Below are 22746 nucleotides of genomic sequence, written 5' to 3' on the forward strand. Positions count from 1 at the left end.
ACGGGAAAGCCGCGGGGGAGGGCAGAGGGGAGGACTTTTGCAATTTCCCGTCTAGCTGCGCACTCTTGGCACTCCTGGGACTCGCAGGAATTCGCCTCCTTTTGGTCCCCGGAGGAAGCAGATGGGACCCTGCGGGGGACGGCCGAGCCCCTGCGGAGGTGCGGCCCCCGGAGTTGGCGGGCGGGCGGGGACCGGTGGGAAAGGAAGTGGGAGAGGCCTGCGGAGGAAAAGTGGAAACCGAAAACTCCGCGGCCCGGGCATCGCGCCCCGCGCGCCGCGCTCCTCCTGCCCCGGCCCGCGGCCCCGCGGCGGGACGCGGAGGGAAGCCGGGTACCGCTGAGGCCGGCGTTATCGCGCGGGCCCACTCGTTATCCCAACCTGGAGGCAGAAAATCTTCCAGCAAAAGATAAGCGCTCCAGCCAAACTTCGGACACTTGTTTCTGTTTGGCGTTCAGAGTAATAAGAACGTCAGAATTCTAAGATCCTGGTTTTGGTTCCCATCCGGAAACAGCCTGTCAAACAAAGTTTCATCTGTAGCAACAGTCCTGAAACTTTCGTTTCACAAAGAGCTGTGGATGCTACAACATGGCTTACTTTTCCTCTTAAAAATGCCATCCAGTGTTTGAAAGGCAGATTTCAAAGATATGGGCTTTGAAATACATATTTGTCCTCTCTTTACAGTGATATGGTAGATTATGGAAAACCATATCGACTTTGGAGCCGATGTGGAGAGCATCCTGGTACTGCCGCTTCTGTGGCAGCGTCGGACCCAGAGAGGAGAGCAGTGGGGCCGCAGCGTGTGTAGGACTCGCAAGGATGCCCGATGGCGCTGCAGGCTTGTTCATGGGGTCAGCTAAGCCAGGTCTGGTTCGGGTTTGGGGACTCGGAAAAGTATCACAAATGGCAGGGACTTGTGGGTCGAGGAACCAAGGGTGATGAAGAAGGGTCGCCCATGAATCATGTCTTAGAATCACTTCTTGAACTGACTGGACGGCTCAAAATAATGTCAGGATGAGCCCAAATGTTACTTTTATGTTTGTCTACATTTCTTTGTTTCTCCCAATGTCACCCCAGGGAAAGAACTTTCTTTTTAAGTTCTTAAGGCTTAAATACACTTAATATCTAATGGTGCCTCGCAGACCATGGTGCACAGTAAATATTTGATGATAACGAAGAAAAGTTCTTTTGCCTAAATAAATGCATGGTCATTTGCCACACCTCTCCTTACTTCCAGAATTTTAGCATCCATTAGTTTAGCCATCTGCCTGTCTGTGGAAACCTTGTCAAACCAGGTCCCAAAGGGTTGGGAAGGCTTTCTGATTCTGTATTTCACTGTATGAAAAAATGTTAATTTCTTCTTAATAGAAACAATTCAGAGAGGTGTTTCATAGAACAGATGTGATGCCAAATGAAAATATTGAGTATGAAGAATTTCTGCAAAGTGAGTCTTAGCTTACTTTGGGCTCTTATTACAATAGAAGGAAACTAAGGTGCAAAAAAAATCGATGCTGTTGGTTCACAACCTTGGCAGTTCCCGGGGTGAAATTTGAAACTGGCCACCTTACACAGAGGTCAAGGAGAAACCAGAGAAAGACCCAGACGGCTCCAAATTGGTAGGTGGCAGTTTTAATAAGCAAGGAAATTTACATAGGAGGCTTGACTTGGGCAGCCACAAGACTAGATCTCTATACCTTCTTCCAGAATCTTTAAAGTCTATATAGAACACTGTTCAGTCACTTGTACAGTCCAGATGGTCTCAACAACACATTGCTCTCTCGAGGCAGCATCCTTAAAGTGGCTCCTAGTATGGCAACAGTGGGCAGAAGATACCTTCCAAGGACAGGGGAGGGAGTAAGGAGCCCCTGATTCCCCAGGTCCAATTTGAGGGTCAACCAGAGGTCACGTCCTCTCAATGACCTCCTCCAAGAGAAGCCCATGTAAAATTCATTTATTTTGTGCACCATTCTAATCTCTTAAATTTATCCCTCCTTCTAGAGTCTAGTTGCTATAGCACCTGTACATTTGTGATCATATTCTTAGGATGTTGTAGTAGGTTGAATAGCAAACTCCAAAAATTCATGTCCATCCAGAACCTCAGAATATAACCCTATTTGGAAATATTGTTTTTGCAGATTTAATCATGTTAAGATGAGGTCATACTGGATTAATCCAATGACTATTATCCTTATAGGAAGAGGAAAATTTGGGCTTGGGCACAGACACCCAAGAGGAACGCCACGTGACTACTGAGGCAGAGATTGGAGTTACTCTCCCTCAAACCGAGGGATAGCAAGGATTGCTGGCAACCTGAGGAAGCTAAGAGAATGGTACAGAACAGATTCTCTCTCCGAACCCCTAAGAAGAAACTCATCCTGCCAGCACCTTGACTTCAGATTTCTGGGCTCCAGAGCTGTGAGAGAATAGATTTCTGTTGTTATAAGCCGCTAGGTTTGTGGGAATTTCTTAGAGCAGCCCCAGCAAACTGATACATAGGTATGTATGTGATACATATTCCAAAGGTTAGTTTTTAAATTAGCCTGAAAAGAGCTGAAATGAAAAAGATGAAAAATACCAGCAATTTATTGAACTAGGAGTGGAAATACCCTTCCTTGCTTAGCATTGATGAGATGATGTTGGAAAAGTACATATTGATTCTGCTCCGTTTGACGCTCCTCCCTAATGGTCTCTCTTCTTTTGGTTTCGGTAACACAACTTTCTCTGCTTTCCCCCCATTTTCCTGACTTTCTTCCCTGTCACCTTCTTCGACTTCTTGTTCTCCCCTTGTCCCTTAGATGTTGGTGTGTCCCAGGGCTCTATCCGTGACATTCTTCTCTGAGTCCACACATTCTCCCAAATAATCACACCCCTGCTCCTGATTTCAGTGACCTCTTATGTAGGTCAAATGCCCTTCCCATTGCAATTATTTTATCTGAACTCCAGACCGGCCTATTTGTACATCAAAAATCAATATGTCCGAGTTCATACTCTTCCCTTTTCCCCCGTTTGATTCTTGGGAATGACCCAACCTTTAATTTAGATACCAAATCAAAAAACCTGGGAATGATTCTTGATCCATCCTCTCTCACTTTCCATCTTCCACCAGAAAGTCTCGTATGTGTAACTATTACAGGGGAAGCATGAGTGGAATGTACCCCTACCCTCCAGTTTCTCAGAGGAAAAATAGTTCTGTAACTGTCAGGAACATTATATAGATATAGATATGGATATAGGTATAGATATAGCTATATAAAATAAGCTATGTAAATTATGAAATATAATTATGATTCTATTTGTTCAACTACTATAAATATCTATAATTACCTGTTTGGCAGTATGTGGTAACCAAACTGATGGCGTCTGAAGGAAGTGGGAGTCTTCTGAAGAAAGTGGCTTTGTCAAGTAAGTGGATGATGATTTACAATCACCCTCATGGTTAAGAATTTTTCTTTTTTTCTTTTTTTTTTTGCATATTATCACATTTGACATTTTAAAAATTTGCTTTTAGGTCTTAAAGCATGCTGCTGTGATTATAATCGTTGGTGCTACTGACATTATTTTAAGAAAACTTGATGGAAATTAAAATGTTATCTTGTAAATGTATTCTGGTACTGTGAAAAACTAAATAGGCCTTCCGAAAAAATTTTAATCTAAAATGTGCCATAAAGCTTGATTGGTTAAGAGACATATATCTCTTCCAAATGAAAAAAAAAGAGAGAGCCAACAATGACAAAGCAAGATGTTGAGTGTTCGAGGGCCGTGTGGAACATTCACATTTTATCATTTCAAGGGATTCCATATAATTACTTAATTATGAATTGCTTCCCTTTCAATATCTGTTAGATGAATTTAAGTGAAGGATCACGTCATCCTTAATAGTTGTAATGGAGTTTCTTCCTTGAACTAGATATTATTTGAAGATCAGTTGATTGATTTTGCACATTCTACCCTCTCCTGGATATTGTAATTGTGTTCAGATCTTGTTGCAGAAATCATTAGAAACCAGACAATGGGGAGAACATTTTCAATCTTCTACTGTTTTCCGCCTATGGGCTCTAGGAAGAATGTTGAATATGTGTTTGTTTAGATAGCCGCTTTTATTCTCTTGACGTGTGGTTATGGGAATTCATAAATATGAGAGCAATAGTTACTGCTGAAGAATAGCACATTAATACAGTAAGGGGGAAGTACTTTAGGGAAGAATTAGATGGGAAATTTAGGGACTTTAGAAAACTATTTGCTAAGCTTTATCTAAAATAAACCTATAGTCATATTTATAGTTAATTAAAGCATCTCTTACAGACAGCATGTAGTTGGGACTTTTTGGAAAGTCTGTTCTGACAGTCTCCACACTTTAATTTGCTAGGTAGTGCTTAGCACACTTACATTTAAGGCAATTATTGATTTGGTTCGGTTTAACTTTCCATTTTGCCATACTTTATCTGTTTTGTTCCCTCTTCTATTTCTCCTTTTGCCTTTTTTACATTATGTAAATATTTTTTAGAATTTCATTTTAATTTGCCTTTTGGTTTGTTGTTATTCTGTGTGATTTTTTTGGTGGTTGCTGTATGGATTGCAATATATAGCCTTAATTTTTACTGTTTGCCTGATAATATTGTACCATTTCACATAATAGGTACACACCTCCTGTCCTTCACATTATAGTTGTAAAATGTGTTACATTTATGACAAAATAAAACCAGCAATGTGATGTGTATTTTTTAAAAATTAAAATGTTCTTCACTCATTTCCAAAGATCTGTTTTCATCTGATCTCCTTTCTCTAAGCCTGAAGAATTTCCTTTAATATTTTTTTTTTTTTTTAGTACAGGTCTATTGGAGATACAATCTCTTAGTTTCATTTTAAAATATTTTTACTTCATTTTATTCTTGAGAGATATTTTTGCTGGACGTAGGATTCTGAGTTGAAAGTTTTTTTTCTTTAAACAATATGGAGATGTTGTTCCACGCATGGTTTTCTGGCCTCTATTATTTCTGTTGAGAAATCATCAGTTATTCAATTGCCTTGGATATATAATGTGTCATTTTTCTCTAATTGCTTTCGATATTTTCCCTTTCTGTTTGATTGTCAATAGTTTGGTAATGATATACCTAGAGACTTAAAAATTATTGTAATCATTCATCCTGCCTCACATTTGTTGTTTCTTGAATTTGCAAATTTATGTCTTTTACCAAATTTGAAAAATTTTCAGCTGGAATTTCCTCAAATTTTTTGTCTCCCCCATTATCTTCTTTCTCATCTCTTTCTGAGACTCTCGTTACAAATATGTTAGGCCCCTTCATATAGTCCTAAATACCCATGTGGCTCTATTAATTGTTTTCAAATCTTTTTTCTTTGTGCATTTTAGATTGGATAATTTCTAATGAACTATCTTTAAGTTTACTAATTCCTCTCCCATCTTCATGCTGCTATTAAATCTGTCCAGTAAATTTTGTATAATAGATAGTGTACATTTCAGTTCTAGAATTTTTTTGTATTTTCTATTTCTTTACTGATATTTCCTAACCTTTAGATCGTGATGGGTCTATTTTCCTTTAACTCATTAAGCATGGTTATGATTGCTACTTTTAAAGCATTGCTTGGTTATTCCAACATTTAGATAATCTCAGAGTCAATCTCCATTGATTGTTTCTCTTAAGAGAATGGATCGTTTTCCTGGTTGGTTGGTTTATTTGTTTCCGGGTTGTCAGGTAATTTTGGCGTGCCACCTGGACGTGATAAATATTATGTTATGAAAACTCTGGATTCTGTTGTGTTCCTACAGTGACATTGATTTTCTTTTCAAATGGGCAATGAACATGGTTAGACTCAAACTGCAACGTGATATTGCTGGCAGTAATAGCAGCTCAAATCTGAGTTCAGGTTTTTTGGTCTTGGACTGCTGTGAGTTTGCCTTGCGTAATAAGCATGATTCAGAAATTATTTGTGACGCGCAGTTTAAACACAGAATATGAGCTTCTTCCTCTCTAGCTCTCTCTTTTCTGTGATTTCACACCTCACTTTCCAAAGGATGTGGTCGTCCCAAATTCTGACCTCCAGCTCTTCAAGATAGAAATATTGTGTACTTTCTAACAGAGTTTTCGCTACCCCACACTGTACGGACTCGGCCGGTCTCAGGCTAAGGGCCATAAAATGTGAGAAACTCACTCTGTGATCTTTCCCTTCTTCCAGGTGTTGACTGCCCTCCAGAATCTTCCTGCTATTTGTCATTCTCCACTGCTTTTAAAGACTTTTAAGTGTTTTTTAAAAAAATATTTTTTCTGGTGTTTTATATTATTATATGTAGGAGGAGCAGTTCAATAAGAGCCATTCAGCTGTGACTGGAAGTGGCACTCCCTACCGTTATATTTTGAAATGCTAAGTGACTAAGTTATTGGAGGAAAATAGTATGAACTCCTTCCTTTGCTCGATTAGATTTCTCTCCAATAAAATATTCTTCTGAAACAATCCAGTTTTTCAAAAGATTGAAATATATTTACTTTAGACTTCAATCTAGAAATTGATGAAAATCTGCTGAAATCATGTAAAGTTTCTATTATCTTAAATATCACTTTAGAATGAAGATTTATAAGATTAATGCCACTATAATACAAATGAAAGACTTTTAAGCAAAAAAGAGTAGTCGTCAAACTTGTCCTTGAATTTCCTCTGAACTTTATCCAGATGTCAAGAACAAAATTTATTTGTGGGAGCTACAGAAAGCTAAGTTTTTATCCTTGTGATTCTATTTGTGCTTAAATTAATTTTATCTACATTGAAATGAAAACTTCCTGAAGGCATTCACTTCTATATTCAATCTTGTCAGCTTCTTAAATGTAGCCTCTTTCATCCAGTTCTTACACAACAGCAATTATTTCATCCATTATCAAATATTATCAGATGATACTTAGTCACTTTGAAATAACGCTCAGGTAGTTTCCACGCTATCAAGGCATTTTGGGGGGAACATGCCGAGGAGAAATGTTCATTCAAATTCAACACAAAATCACCAAGCTAAACTAGAATAAAATGAAACACCCAAGAAGGAGAGAAATGTTATTACATCAGTGTTATTAGATCTTGTAGCAAAAATAATCATAAGAACTTGTCTTCCTAGAAATTTTTGGAAATGATGCCTAAAGATGAAGGTGTAAATGTTTTGAAAAAGGATGGCAATAGACAATTTCTTTTGAAAATCCCCCCGTTCTTAGCAAGAAGAAAAAAATATTCACTTGATTGGAAATTTCGGCTTACAAACATTCATAGTGGCAGAATTATAATAGACACACATACACATCACACACACACACACACACACACACACACAGACACTCATTAGAAAAACATTGTGGGGGAAATGGAGAGATGGTAGGAAGAAAAAGAACATTGTAATAGCAACAAACTAGTAACAACCTGAAGATTTTCGAATAAAAGACTGAAAACTCTTTATGATTCATCCTTTCAAAAGAAGGAAAATTATCTGTATATGCAGCTATGGAATATGTCCAAGATATACAATTGAGTGAAAAAAGCAAGAGTCGGAAATGTGTATTTGGTATGTCCATACATCTATTTAATTTGTTAATTTTTATGGGGTATATACATAAGCATGTTTTGAGTACGATTACAAGAAATTGCTAACTGCTTGTCCTCGGGGAGAAAGTCTAAGAATGCAAGTGGTGTGTAAGGGGCACTTGTACTTTTCATTTTAGACATGTTTGTGCAGATTAGTTTTTCGTCATGTGTTTTTATTTTTAAAAAATAGTAATCTCAAAAACCAAAGAATACCTTAGTTAATTGAGAAGGAACCTCATTTGTTATTTATTTTGGTTGTTCTGCTCAATTTATAATCAGTTGTAATCTCTCTAAGGATATAAAAGGAACAAAACTAATTGCCTCTGAGGAAGAGAACTGGGTGACCGAGGGACAGAAGGAGAGTTTTAACTCTTCCCTTTTTTAATCTTTCAAGTTTTCATCCACACAAATATATTATTTGGTAAAAAAAAAAAAATTAAAGTAAAAAACCCCTGATGATTAACCAAAAAAATGAGACACTGATCTGAAGTGTTGTGTGTGTGGGTCAAGCTTGTCAACTAGTGGGCTTCATCCGGCGTGAACAGACCTTTGGTTCCAAGGAGTCTGCGATTACGTGCGGGCTACACAGCAGTTATCTGAGAAATGTGGCTCCTGGCATCTAGGAACAGTTTTTTTTTTTTTTTTTTCCTAGATTTGCACTTGAACTAACAACTGTTGCCAATCTTTTTTTTTTTTTCTTTCCTGCTTTTTCTCCCCAAATCCTCCCAGTACATAGTTGCATATATTTTTTTTTAGTTGTGGGTCCTTCTAGTTGTGGCATGTGGGATGCCGCCTCAGCATGGCTTGATGAGTGGTGCCATGTCCAAGCCCAAGATCCGAACCTATGAAACCCTGGGCCGCCCAAGCGGAGCACATGACCCTAACCACTCGGCCACGGGGCCGGCTCCTAAGTACAGTTTTTTGTCTGTTTGTTTGTTTTTTTTGAGGAAGATTAGCCCTGAGCTAACTACTGCCAATCCTCCTCTTTTTGCTGAGGAATCCTGGCCCTGAGCTAACATCTGTGCCCGTCTTCCTCTATTTTATACATGGGACGTCTACCACAGCATGGCTTGCCAAGCAGTGCCATGTCTGCACCTGAGATCCGAACCAGCAAACCCTGGGCCCCCGAAAAGCAGAACATGAGAACTCAACCACTGCACCACCAGGCCGGCCCCCTAAGTACAGTTTTTAAAGCTGGCTTCATAAAGCTGGGGGAACACAGGACTGGGTTGGGTGCAGACCCTCCCATGGGGAAGACGGAGCCCTTGTTCCAGACAGTCCATCACCAGACAACCTCAGCTTTAGGGGTCATCCTCCAGACAATTCTGCCTGTCTCTTTCCACACTTTCTTATGTTTTAAAAGTAGCTCTCTGTAGAAAACTATAAAATTATGCAAAAATATAAAGAAGAAAATAATAACTGTCTGCTTATTTAAAAATAGAAAAAAATCCTAACGCTTCTTTCTTACTTATGATAATAACATAATTGGCAATAACCAAAATGTTGCTATGTCCTTAGAGTAATAGAAAGTTGGAAACAACTTGCAGATCTTACATTTACTTATTTACATGAGGCATCACTGGGCTATGTGCAGTAACACACACAGGCTTTTTTCACACAGGTTATAGTCTGATGCTGCTTGGATTCTCTTTCCTCTTCCAGTGGGTGACTCGAGGATGGAGGCTGCTTCCATATTATAGCCATGCCATTGGGAACATGTGGCTTCCAGAGTTGCTTGCAGCAGAAGAGAGGGCGGGAGGATAACATGGATTGGTTTTAAGGCCAGGGCCAGTCACTTTCACCCATATTCCATTGGCTGGAACTCAGTCACATGATCCCAACCAAACTGCAAGGGAGTCTGGGAAATGGGAGTATCCCGTGTGTCCAGGAAGAGGAAACAGTAGCATGAAGGCATGAAGACATTGTCTGGGAACAGAAGGAAATTTGTTAGTAAAGTATGATATATCTTTACAATGGAATATCATTCAGCCATTGAAAATCAGAGTTCAAAGAGTGTTTAATGATAGGGTTGGCCCAGTGGTGCAGCGATTAAGTTCCCACATTGTGCTTTGGTGGCCCGAGGTTCACCAGTTTGGATCCTGGGTGCAGACCTACGTACTGCTTGTCAAGCCATGCTGTGGCAACTGTCCCACATATGAAGTAGAGGAAGATGGGCACGGATATTAGCTCAGGGCCAGTCTTCCTCAGCAAAAAGAGGAGAATTGGCAGCAGTTAGCTCAGGGCTAATCTTCCTCAAAGAAAAAAACAGAATATTTAATGACAGGAAAATGCTGGTTATGAAGTGAAAAAGCAGGATTCAGAATCTTGCAATTCTAATTTTGGAAAAACATGATATTTATTCACATATTATACACATATTAAACACATATTATAATCGTACACATATGTGTGCTTATAAATATAGATTAGAAGGAAATATAAAATTTGTTATTTGTGGTTCTCTCTAAATGGTAGGATTATAAGTCAATTTTTATCCTTTTGAAGAAATTGCTAATTTTCTTCAGTGATCACATATTTCTTTGAGAAGAAATGTGTATAATCTAAAACCAGGGTTTATTTTAAGTGAAAAAGACATCCTCAGATCATCTGAAACCAGAGCTGACATTTAAAAGTCCTTTATACATTGCTAGAGGCTGTGAATTTGAAGTTAGGCTATTAAAGTTTTTTTTTTTTTTAAATCAAGTCAGCAGAACGCAGCTTTCTGCTTTCGTGCTTATTTTCCCTCATAATATAGATGCCAGCCAAATTCCCTGTTGTTCACATTAATTGTGGTCCGAATCATGTATTAGATTTATTCCTTTGGGAAGGGGAAGCAGGTCTGAAACATATCTTTGTCAATTGCAAGTGTATGTTTTGCTCAACAGAGCAAATAATCAAACCAGGCCTGCCACTTTAAGAGATTTCAATCTAAGCAGACAGGGCTAACATGTCAATAGGCTTGGTCACAAAACCATGTGAAGGGAGTAATCACACACAGTGCTCACAGACAGCCACGGTGTGTGTTTCGGTGTGTTTGGAAGAGAGTGAGGGCCGGGCCAAGGTGGTTGGATGTTTTGATAGGAAAGAGCTAATGGAAACTCTGTTTCCTTCTACAGGGAGACTTTGTGGGTTAAAAAATAGATACATTTCAAAATATCCATATAGGCAAAGAATATTGACGTGATAGGAACAGACAAAATACAGATGCTCATTGAAAACAAGAAAATTTGCTCAATACGTATTTTTAATCCCTTGCGTTAGAAAAATTTACATGATCCTGCGCAAGGTTAATGAGGGCGTGGATCAACAGTTAATTCTCAAATGCTGCTGGTTGGAGTATAAATTAGCCTTTATACTACCAACATTTTCAATGTATGTTTACTTGGATAGAGAAATTGGGTGTCTAAGATGCCCCTTCCGCCTCACTCAGCAGAGATAATGTGGGTGGATGAGCAAGGGCTCCGCTGTCCTCCTGTCCACTTTCCTAACCTAAACTGTGCCTTCTCGATCCCTCAGCAGGCCTGGGAAGGTCCAAAGTGGCTCACCAAACCTGTCAGCTCACAGCATGACAAGCCGCAGAGAGGGACCCGAAAGAGCCCTCCAGTGGCCGCTTTTTAAAGAACAGGCTCCTGAACAAATCTGCTTCAAGTCTTATCACCAAGGCACCAACAGACAAGTCTGACATCCCAGGGTGTGGACGCCTGGCCAGCCACCCCCACCCCAGGTTCTGATACTGGCCGGGAACAGCCCTCTGACTCAGCTTTGCCTAAAATGAGGTCTGGGTGTTCCCCGGGTGGCGCAACCCCAATCCCTTCCCACCAGTGTGCCAATGCAGACAGCCAAGGAACCCGGCAAAATGCCCAAAGATGTTGTCTGGTGTGGCCTCCCATAGCTCACGAGGACACAGCGGTAAAGCAATTCCCTGGAGCAACTTAGGTTTCCAATTGCTTCCTTGGAAACGTGCAAATTAACTTTTAAAATGACCTGAATTATATAAGATTGAGCAAGTAGGGGTATGGTTACACAGGTAGAAAAGAATAGGGGGCCCAAAAGAGGAACGTTTATACTTGCAGAGTGCTTATTGTGGCCAGGTATCAGGGCTGCCACATGCGCTGGAGTGTTGTGCCAGGCCACCCACAACTCTAAGGCACCTCTGTGCACATTAGCAAAAAGTAGGTGCCGGGCTTGGCAGAGAGACAGAGCCTTTGAGTGCAGCCACAAAGGCCATCCTCTCAGGCGTATGCCCCTGCATGCTGAGACACAGAACTTGGCCAGAGAAGTGGACTTGAGTTTAGTTCTCTGTTACCCTGCCCTGTTGGCCGGGCACCGTGGTGGCACAGATATATCAGCTGTCTTGAGCTTTTGCAATGTGGAAGGCACCCGGCCAAGGGGAAGAGTGAGAGCTGAAATCTAGTCCTTGCTTGGCTGGCCAGGTCCTGAGCCCCATGTAAGTCTGGAATGGTCACCTTTGTGTAGCAAGCACAAAAGTGCCTTATGTGCTAGTATCTCTGGGTCCATGTTGTGTCATCCCCTAATGACTCTGTAAGGTAGGCAGAGGTGGATTTACTGTGAAGCTAATGACACAGACTTTTCCAAGATCTGGGGAGGGACCCAAGTACTGGTTCACATGGTCCTATTTTGTCCTAAAATTTGCGAAAGTAGGATAATTTAACTGTAGTCATTGAAAACTATTGTCACTTTTGATTGTAATATATATAATATTATATATTATATATATTATGTATAATATAACATTATATATAATATATATAATAGTCTTTGATTTTTGAAAACTATAGCAACCTTTGCAGGCAGGTACAATTATTATGCACATTTATAACTGAGACACAGAGAGGTTAAGTAGCATTCTCTTAAGTGGTAGAGGCTGGATTTGTTGCAAGCTAACTGACTGCAGTGCCAGAAGATCATGAAGAATATGTGTGTTGTTTCTGAGGGGACAAAGCTTCCAGGAGAATCCTAACAGGTGCTGTTCATTCTTGCCCTAAATTCTCCAAGTGTCGTAATAGGTGAGAAACATCTTTAGATGTTATCCCAGCCAGAGGAGACTGATAAGAGGAAAGAACGAATTGTGGAGGTCAGACCAGAGAGATGCAGTGGTCATTTTGCAGCCAGTAGATGTTGTATGGCGGCTGGACCACACGGCCATTGTGATCAAGGAGAGTGGTATGTCTTGTGGCCGTTGTATTATTTAAGGTACTGTCTAAAACAAAACGCTATGGTTTACCTAAAAGCTACATTTATCTCCTTCTCATGTGACAGTCTGGAGTTGCGTGGTTTGGGTAGAGAGTGTTACTGAACACCAACACGGGTTCGTTTGTCCACCGCGTAAGAGGGGCCGAAAAAAAACTGGCACGCCAGGCTTGTGGCAAGGAAAGGGGTTGTATTTGGGGTGACATCAGCTGGGAGGTGAGAGTAAGCACTCAGATTTATCTCCCCAAAGGAAGGACGGGAGACAAGGGGCTTTAAAGTTTGTGAAGAATGTGACTATGTGCAGGGAGAGAGGTGGCCAGATAAGAGAATCTACAGATGAGCGTCCTTGCTTGTCTGCTTCCATGGTGAATGGTGAATTCTGGCACTTGGAAACCAAGGAATTGGGGTCTGGGAAACTTCAGTTTCTTGATATTCTCTGGACATCAGTTTTCCTGCAATAAACTTGAAGAACTCGCAACTCACCAACACTTCAGCGTGAGGCCACCTGGGCTTTTAACAGTTGTAACTTCTACTTGTTATGCCAGCTGGAGGTCAGTGCTCTAATCTAACACTGATTTCATGCATATATGAAGCTCAGGGATACAAAGGTTAAAGAAACCTACATCTACATATGAATGTAACTAAAGAAGCAGGGCAAGGGGATGGGTGCTTTTGGTTTTGACCCTATATATGCTGGGTTTAATGGGCGGGTATCGATAGGGCAGCTCTGACATGCTAAATCCATGGCTTCTAAGAGAGCTCCAGCCATCATCTTTCTCCACCTAGACAGAAGGGGTGGTGAGAGTCCCTTGGTTCAGATGTAGCCACATGGTCACGTCTAGCTGCTTGAGAAGCTGAGAAATTAGTCTCTATTTAGGCTCAGGTAAAACTTGGAGGTTCTTTTACTAAAAAGAAGCAAAGAGGGATATTGGAAGATTAATGACAGTACCTACCAACACCATGAAGCCAAGACTAGTTTGACTTAGAAAGCTGTAAGGCCTGAGATCTGTGAGGAATGCAAGAACTAATATAAATCGTAGGATAAAGAAGATGAGACAGACCTTGCCAGGAGGTAACAAAATATAGTCTTCATGGTGTTAAAAAACAATTTGACCAAGTAAACTGGAAGATCTAGTTGGCTTTGTTAGGCGATTCATGAATCGGGTAGCATCTCATCTAGCAAGCAAAGAGATACTCCAAGGAGTTGTACAGGATAAAAAAGTTTTTATAGGAAGATGAGATGGGGCAAGGAGGCTATTAGCAAAAGAAAAGAAAGGATTATTTTTAGGCCAGGCCGTCTTCTTTTTGGGGAGAAGGAAATGGCAAGGGTTTTATCATATACATTGCTGCTTCTTCCCCTAGGGGTGGAGAGGGCCCCCGTGGCAGATTACCTCATTGGTACTGGCTAGAAAATTCCAGACTGGTTGATTAAGATTACATTTCAAGGAGAAGTTGAAACTGCAATTAGGTTATGTATTAAATCTAGGTTTGGTGGTGTGGGCTTTAGCACAAGTGACGCCATCTTGGGCTTGTGGTTTTCTCTTTAACAGTGGGGCAAGGAGAAAAGTGGAGCACAAACATAGCAACGGCAGCACTTCAGGGAACTTTCCACAACTGTGGGCGATGATAACCTGACAACAGGAAAATGCAAAAGGAATCTGAGAGTCACTTCTCTTGACTCACAGGAAGACTTGGGAGACCCAAGAGAAGACCCCTTGCTTCAGGGAACAAGGAAAGGACAATTTAAAAAAATGACAAAGAAAAGAGAGATTGAGATCATTTTTAGTCATTATTTTTAGTCAATGCACAGCAGACTAAGTTTACCGACCCCTGAGTGAGGTATGATTCACTCTTACACAAGAACACGTGGATGATAACCACATCCTTCCCCTCCCCTTCTCAACTAAAGTTCTGGAAAGAGGACTATTTTAGGACTCGTCTCTATCTTCTTACCTTATCACCCTTCCAATGAAGCAGTCCCTGTTCTGGTCTCCAGAAACATTGTTATTGCCCAATTCAATAGATTCTTTACATTTTTACATAGTATTCCTCTGTATCATTTAACTTAAGTGATTTATGACACCAGGTTCTCCTGATTCTCTCCGGCTTCATTTTCTTCTTCTCTTCCCTAAACTGCTTCTCTTTGCACTGATGTGTTAGAAGTACCAAGTACCATTGCAACTTCTTCCTAGGTTTCAAAGACTGGAAAGCTAAGAAGCTACATATCCTAAACTCTCTTGCAGTTAGGGTTCCAGACATGTTTTAGATTCTGCCAATCAGATGGAGACTCCCATGGAGGCCTGTGGAGAGACAGATGGGATGCAAGGAAACTTGGAGAAGGATCTGATCAAGTTATTAATTGGATTCTTAAGAAATTTCATAACCCTAAAGCAGGTTGAGTCACTGCTTTACATAGCCTCCCTAGAAAATGCAGCTGTTCTGATGTTTCAGTTTCCTCGTGTATGTAGATGATTTCTGTGTCAATCAGCTACTGTTGTAATAGTGCTGCATAACAATCCACCACAAAGTTCAGTGGCTTGTAACAACAACATTTGTTTTTGGTCGTGTTTTTGTTTTGGTGAGGAAGATTGGCCCTGAACTAACATCTGTGCCAATCTTCCTCTATTTTGTATGTGGGACACTGCCACAGCATGGCTTGATGAGTGATAGGCAGGTCCATGCCTGGGATCTGAACCCACAAATGCCAGGTCGCTGAAGCTGAGTGTGCGACCTTAACCACTGTGCCACCAGGCTGGCCAAGCAGCATTTGTATTTTTTTTGTTCACAGGTCTGTGTGTCATTTGAGGTAGCCCCGCTTCAGCCTGGACTTGACTTCAGGCTTCAGTTGGGTTCAAGTCTGCAATGTGTCTTCACCTTCTCCTTGATCAAGTTACTCAGGGCATGTTCTTCCCATGGCAGATCACAAAAGCCTAAGAGAAAAGCCGATCACACAAGCACATTTAGAGCTGCTCTTGCCATATCCACTCACTTTTCTTTGGCCAAAATTAGACACCTGGTCAGGCCCAAATTCAGTGGGGTAGGGAAGTGTACTTGTCTTCTGGGGGAAGGTGGAGGAGGATTAATATTTTCTATAAATTAATCAAATCTATTCCAACTTGAGCTTAGAATATTTCTTTTGGGCTCCAGATGCTGCTTCTGGAGCATCTTCTTTGTGCTGATGCTGCTTCCAAGGTTGCCTGCAGAGATGAGCATGGCCTGCCTATTGTTTAATAACTGCCAGTTCGTGAAATAAAGTAGGAAAGATTAAAGAGATTGGGCTTGCTTCTGCAGAGAAAGAACATTCTGGGCACCTGTGTATGTGTATGACTAAAGATTCCTTTAAATATCAGTGGAAATTCAACATTTAAAGCCTTTGGTAATCTAGCCTCTATCTAATTTTTCAGTTTTCTCTCTCACAGTTTCCCTTCTAGAACTTCTACTGTACTCAAACTGCAACAAACAAAAACAAACCCCATTAGAAAAAAGGAAAGAAAGGTCTTGCGTGTATAGTGATACATTGTTGGGGAGACACATTCAGTCTCTTTTGCCATTTAAGAAGATATAAAGTCAACAAACAGCCTGACATAACTTTTATTATATTACTAAGTTTTCAAGTTAATCACCCAAGTTAAATGTCAAAGTATCAGTATTTTGATGAATTTTTCATCTGGAAATGCATCTGATTTCAAGCAATTTTTTTCCAAAGAGGACATAAATAAGGAAAGTCAGAGGCCTCCCACCAGTCTTTAACCAAGCCTTTCGCTAACATATATAATTGCTTTAGACAAAAACATGAAACTTTTGGAATAGGCTCTTTTTGGATAATCTATTTTAAAAAATAGACATATTCTTTCTTACGCAATTGGCTTCTCCCAAATCAGTCTTACCACTTAAGCTGAGTCAGGAAAACATCTGACTCAGAGGTGAGAGCAACCCATGCCTGTGAAAACAGCCTGGTGGAGGAGCCACGTCCAGGATTTACTGTGGGCTGAGAGTAAAGGTATGGAGGTTGAAGACCCCTTGGTGTGCCCAAGTATGGTTTCTTTATCTTTTCAAGGGACTTATTGTGCCACCCATCAGAGGGATAAATTTATTTCAATCCTCTAGAGACTATGACCATCAAAACCACCACAACTCCTTAGCTTCTTATCTAAGAGATCTAACCTTATTCTTTTAAAAACTGTGTTACGGAAAATTCCAAATACATACAAAAGCAAAGAAAATGGTATAAGGAACCCCACGTAGTCATCACCCAGCTTAAACAATGATCTGCTCCCTTCCAATCTTACACCATTTCTGTGTCTATCCACTTTCCTCCATTCCATTGGACTATTTTGGAGCCAATCTGAAACATCCAGTTATTTCAACTGTAAATATTTCAGTGTGCACTGCTAAAAGATGAGGATTCCTTAAAAGAATCCAATGTCATTGTCAGGATCAATATTATAGATTAACTAAGCATAATGTATAAATTGCTATTAAAAAGAAAATTTAGTTGTCTTGGTAAGACACAGTTTACGACTGTTTCAAATAAGCACAAGACATCGTCTCCTATGGGTATCAAAATATGTAAACCACAAAGGCGTTAACCTATGAAACTTGGCATCAAACATATCACTTCAGCTCTCACTTTAATTGGAACAGTTTGATTCTATTTATTTCAAATAAATTCACAACAAGAGGTTTCCACATTCTGCTCAGCTGCCAGTTTGTTAAATTTTTGCTATGACTACTCTTGAATGATTTTCTGGTGAATGAGCCTTCTTTACAAAATTATATCTTCACCAATATCTTACTTAGAATGTCTTTTGAGCTTTACGTTTCCCTGCAAATCAACTTTTTTTCTACTTGTACATTAAGATACGTTTTCACGGTGGTTTCACTGTGAAAGCAGCCATCAAACTTTGTCGCTGTAGCATGCCATCATTGCCTCTCCAACAAGTTTCAAGTGTTTAAATTCCAAGACATTTAATACTGTTATCATCAGCATTTCCCGAGAGGCTAACTGAAAATAAGGTGGTGGTGGTGTGTGTGTGAGCTTGTCATTGGAGAGCATCAGGGTATAAATAGCACTTCCATTTGAGCTCTAAGCATTGGTGGATTGCCCACTAGTTTAAAAAAATCATAATCACTGCAAATTTCCACTACCATGTGATACTTCTTTCTAGTTTTTTTAAAAAAAATTATTTGACCTTTATTGCAATAGCCTCTCAGAAATTAGGAAGAAGTTGACACGTGCCTTTATAATGAAGAAATATGTCTTCTTAGCACTGCTCTCTGAATCTCCCTTTGCTTTGTCTGTCCACTCTAACATGGTGCCTTTTGCTATATTTAATTCCTTGTCTTGGTCTATTTGAGCTGCTATAACAGAATATCATAGGTTAGGTGGCTTCTAAACAATAGGAACTTATTTCTTGCAGTTCTGGAGGCTGGAAGTCCAAAATCAAGGTGCTGGCAGATTCAGTGTCTCGGTAAGGGCGTGCTGCTTGATTCATACATGGCCACCTTACTGTAACTTCACATGACAAAACGGACAAAGTTAGCTCTCTGGGGCTTCTTTTATAAGGACACTAATCTCATTCATGAGGGCTCCACTCTCTTCACCTAATTAATCACCTCCCAAAGGCCCCACCTACAAGTATCATGACCTTGGTATTAGGTTTCAACATATGAATTTTGGGGGAGATGCAAACATTCAGTCTATAGCATTGCTATTCCCTCAAAGCCCACTAACATAGGTTCCTGGACCCAGTTCCAACGTGTTTGTGTGTAGAGGTTTATTCATACCAACAAGCAATTCTTGGACACTGGCAGGGTGTCCCAGAATTTAACGCAATTCAACTCAGTTCTCACACTATCTACCTGGAGATAGCATCAGATTCCACAGGTAAAGGGCTCAGTCCCACGAGACAGCGCTCCACTTCAGATGCTACTCACAAACCCAGGTTGTTACCTGTACTTCTGACTGACTGGCTATAAATCGGAGGTTCCCGTGACCCCCTCCTTGGATTCTATGAATTTGCTAGAGTAGCTCAGAGAATTCAGGAAACCTGATTTCTCTCTAGATTACTGGTTTGTTACAAAGGATCTTAAAGGATAGGAATCAACAGCCAGATGAAGAGATGCACAGTGTGAGGTCCTGAACAAAGGAGTTTCTGTCCTCATGGAGCTTGGGACCCAGAGCTTGGTGGCATGTGGAAGCTTTCTTGTTCCCCAACCTGGAAGCTCTTGGAACCCCATCCTTTTGGGTTTTTATGGAGGCTTCATTACATAGAAATGATTGATTAAATCGTTGGCCAGTGATTCATTCAACCTCCAGCCCTTCCAGCCTCCCCAGAAACTTCCAACCCTCTATTCGTGGTTGGTACCTCTGTCAACCGCCCCCCAGCCTTAGGTGTTTTCCAAAAGTCACCTTCATTAACATAAGCCAAGTTGTGGTGGAAAGGGGCTTGTTATGAATATTAAGACACTCATTTCACCTTTATGGCTTTAAAGCATTTTTAGGAATTGAGGAGAAGAGACCAAATATAAGAAAAGATGCTTCCGTTACTCTTATTGCTCAGGAAATTCCAAGGCATTTGGGAGCTGTGAACTGGGAATTGTGGATGAAGACCAAATATATATGGGAAACATATTTTGGTTATCTGAATGACTAAATATATATTTCTTATAAATTACAATATTGCACCTCCAAATTGATTTCAAAAATTTAAAATTTAATACTTGATATGCACTTGTGCTGTAATGTTAATGGGTGATGATGGCTTAAGAGGTTGTCTTGGAAACACCTTCATCCCGATAGATCACCCTTGGGGACACTACGCCCTGATGTGAATACTAAGAATGATAAGAATGTCTTGTTTTTAAGACTGAGAACAGATGGAGGATGCTGAGTTCTTGCCTTTTATGGGAATGGAGGTGTTGAGTGTTAGTGAAGTAGGGTTTCACACAGTCCCTCAAATTGCTTTAGATTAAAACCTTCTAAAAGGGCAGCCCTGGTTTGCTTATTTTCTCTGTTCAGCAAAATATATACTATGCATTGTGTTTCTACTGACAGATGTGTTTCAGATTTGGTTTCTGCTTCCCAAGGGATAAATCTAAGGCATTCTTTTGACCATAGTCAATGTACAAACTAGGATCTCTGATAAATGTTTGTGCTATGAGCAAATATTTATGCTATAATGAAAAAATGTAAATATATGTGCATGTGCAAAGGTCCTAGGAATTTAAAGGGTGCTAGAAATACTAGAGTGTGCCAAGGTCAGCTGTCATTGTGCCATATTCACAATTTTTCCCGTATATGTGTGTTATTATTTCTGAATGTTTTATTTTTATTATTTATTTATGTACTTTATTTTGTTTTATTTATTTATTTGTTCTTGCTGGGAAAGATTTGCACTGAGCTAACATCTGTTGCCAATCTTCGTCTCTCTCTGTTTTTTTGCCCCGTTTTTCCTTTTTTTTCCCTCCCCAAAGTCCCAGTACACAGTTGCATATTCTAGCTGTAAGTCCTTCCAGTTCTTCTATGTGAGCTACCACCACAGCATGGCTACTGACAGATGAGTGGTGTGGTTGCAAACCCAGGAACCGAACCCGGGCTGCCAAAGCAGAGTGTGCCAAACTTTAACCACTTTAATTTGGCTCCGAGTATTTTTTAAATAGTCAAAAAGCTTAGATACTTTAGCCTTGTCCTAAGCAGTAATATCTATGAAACCACTGGTTTGGTGTACTAATCATATTTTTATACACATTGTGTAAACACATAACCATTAAAATAGAAAAAAGTACATTTTTTCTTTCTCTTCCTCTTTCCTTTCTGGACAATTCAGTTCTAAAACCATTAGATGGGTCATAGCAAGATAGAGTCCATAATTGGGGGTTGCAGGGGAAACCTGGGGGCCCAGGGTGGGATGTCAGAGTCCAAGCAGGGTGAGGAAGGTGTCCGCATGTGGGGACTAGAGCGGGAAAGCCAGAGCCAGAGTAGGGTAAGGAGGGCTTCTCAGGGAAGATGGTGTGATCTGGGGTGTGAGAGCTCCAGTAGGGTGAGGAAAGTGTTCTTGCTGAAGTTGGCTTGGAACGGAGAGTCAGAACCCAAGCAGAGTGAGTTGAGAGTCTGTTCTAAGGGATAACCTTGGTCTGGCATGGAGAGTCGGCATCTGATCAGAGTAAGGGAGGTATTCCTGTGTGTGTGTGTGTGTGTGTGTGGTGTCTGTGTGTGTGTTGGGGGAGGCAGCTTTGTCCTGTGTGAGGAGTCAGAGCCTAAGCAGTGTGAGGAGGGCATTTGCATGGGGGGATGGGGTGGAGAGGAGAAAAGCATGGGTATCAGAGCCCCAGCAGAGTCAGTAGAACATGCACACCAGGGAAGGGGTGGTGGTGGAAATAGGAGATTGTTTATATACCCCGCTCTGTCAGTAGTAACTCATAATCTTATTTATGGTCAGGGAGGAGACAGGGCATCATACTTTCTCTAGCTACTTCCTGCTAAATCAGGACATCATAGGGGGACCCTAGCATGGAAAAGAGTCACTTTCCTTTTGAATTAGAAGGAGGTTTAGATAGAAGAGAGCAAAGGTTTCTTTTAAAGATGTATTTTAGCTCTCCAAGGGGTTCCACCACCCACTTCCCCCTTGGCGCAAGTAGGGTAATCTCCTATGATTTGGGGGCTGCCTTGATCCGGGAGTGATGTATCCAGGGTTTCACGCCTGTAAGTTTTACGGATGAGTGAGTGGTGAGAAGAATCTGAAAGTTGGCCCGTCCATTTGGGTGACAGTTGGTTTTCAGGTCCCTGGTCTTTCCAGGTTTTCAGCAAAATGTGATCATCAGGTCGGAAGGCATGTAGAAAGACGTCAGGTGGATATGCAGACCTATGAGAAGCAACCTCATGGACAGAAGTTAACACAGAGCTTAATGGTTTAACATAATTAGCAATCATGGCATTCCTTAAAACGTCCAGAGAGTCAGTCCAGGGGGAAGATGCCTGAAAGGGTCTCTCATATAGAATTTTGAAAGGACTCAATTTAAATCCTCTTCGGGGAGCTACTCCAACCCGTAGTGGAGCACGGGACAGTGCCTTATCCCAAGTTAGCTGTGTTTCCTGACAGATTTTGGCAATGGTCTTCTTTACGGTGTGATTCATTTTCCCCATCTTTCCAGTTGATTGAGGTCTCCAAGGTGAGTGTAGTATCCATCAGATATCTAAGCTTATGGACCCTTGTTGGGTTATTTGGGAGACAAAAGCCAGTCTGTTATCACCCCACAACGTATTAGGCAGACCAAACCTAGGGATGATTTCTTGGTGAAGGTGTCCACAAACACTAACAAAACCCCAAAATTCCCAGCTCCCTGGGGTGTCTGGGTAAGTCTATTTGCCAGTCTTCTGTAGGCCAATTTTCTTTATGCTGCTGGGTGCCCATATGCAGGGGACCAGAAGCGGTCTTGGGGTTGTTCTTTGCACAGATTATGTAATTTTTAGTCACCTGTTGTATGGTCTTTTGTAGGTGGGGCCCTATGATGTACTTCTGGACCCATTAGAGTCTCCCTCTGGTGGCCAGGGCAATGCATTATAGCTACCTGAGCAGGCTGATTCAGAGCACCAAACAGTTTTAAGATTTTAGGGCCATGCGTGATTTCCTTTTTTCCTGCTATTAAGCGTCCCCTTTCTTTCAGATGGCCTCATGAGCCTGAACTATGGCAAAGGCATAATGGAATCTGTGTATCTATTTACTCTTTTCTCTCGAGCTAGATGTAGAGCCCAAGTGAGGGCGATGCGTTCCACCTTTTGAGCTGATGTCCCTGCAGGTAGGGCTTTAGCCTCTAACGGTCTCTTGTGAAGTTATGACCGCGAACCCCATGCATCTCTTACCTTGATCCATGAAGCTGTTGCCATCTTTGAAGAGTTCCAAGTTCAGTTCTTCCAGGGGACAGTCCGACAAATCAAGTTGGCTAGAATACATTGTCACCATA

General features: G+C 40.9%; 1 long non-coding RNA gene across 2 annotated transcripts in view; it reads left to right on the plus strand.

Annotated features, from left to right (window-relative positions):
• The first annotated feature begins 2 nt into the window (after positions 1–2).
• Positions 3–22746, plus strand: part of LOC124244433 (uncharacterized) — a 42054-nt gene continuing 19310 nt past the window's right edge. Inside the window, exons 1-5 of one of the 2 annotated variants that reach the window (XR_006890002.1) lie at positions 8–158; positions 682–862; positions 2192–2493; positions 3333–3399; positions 6190–7770. This is a non-coding gene — a long non-coding RNA (uncharacterized LOC124244433). Of the gene's footprint in view, positions 159–681; positions 863–2191; positions 2494–3332; positions 3400–6189; positions 7771–22746 lie in introns of those variants that run through there. The other variant, XR_006890003.1, reaches the window with a different exon arrangement.

Source organism: Equus quagga, chromosome 9 (genome assembly GCF_021613505.1).
Source record: "Equus quagga isolate Etosha38 chromosome 9, UCLA_HA_Equagga_1.0, whole genome shotgun sequence".
NCBI classification, from domain to species: Eukaryota; Metazoa; Chordata; class Mammalia; order Perissodactyla; family Equidae; genus Equus; species Equus quagga.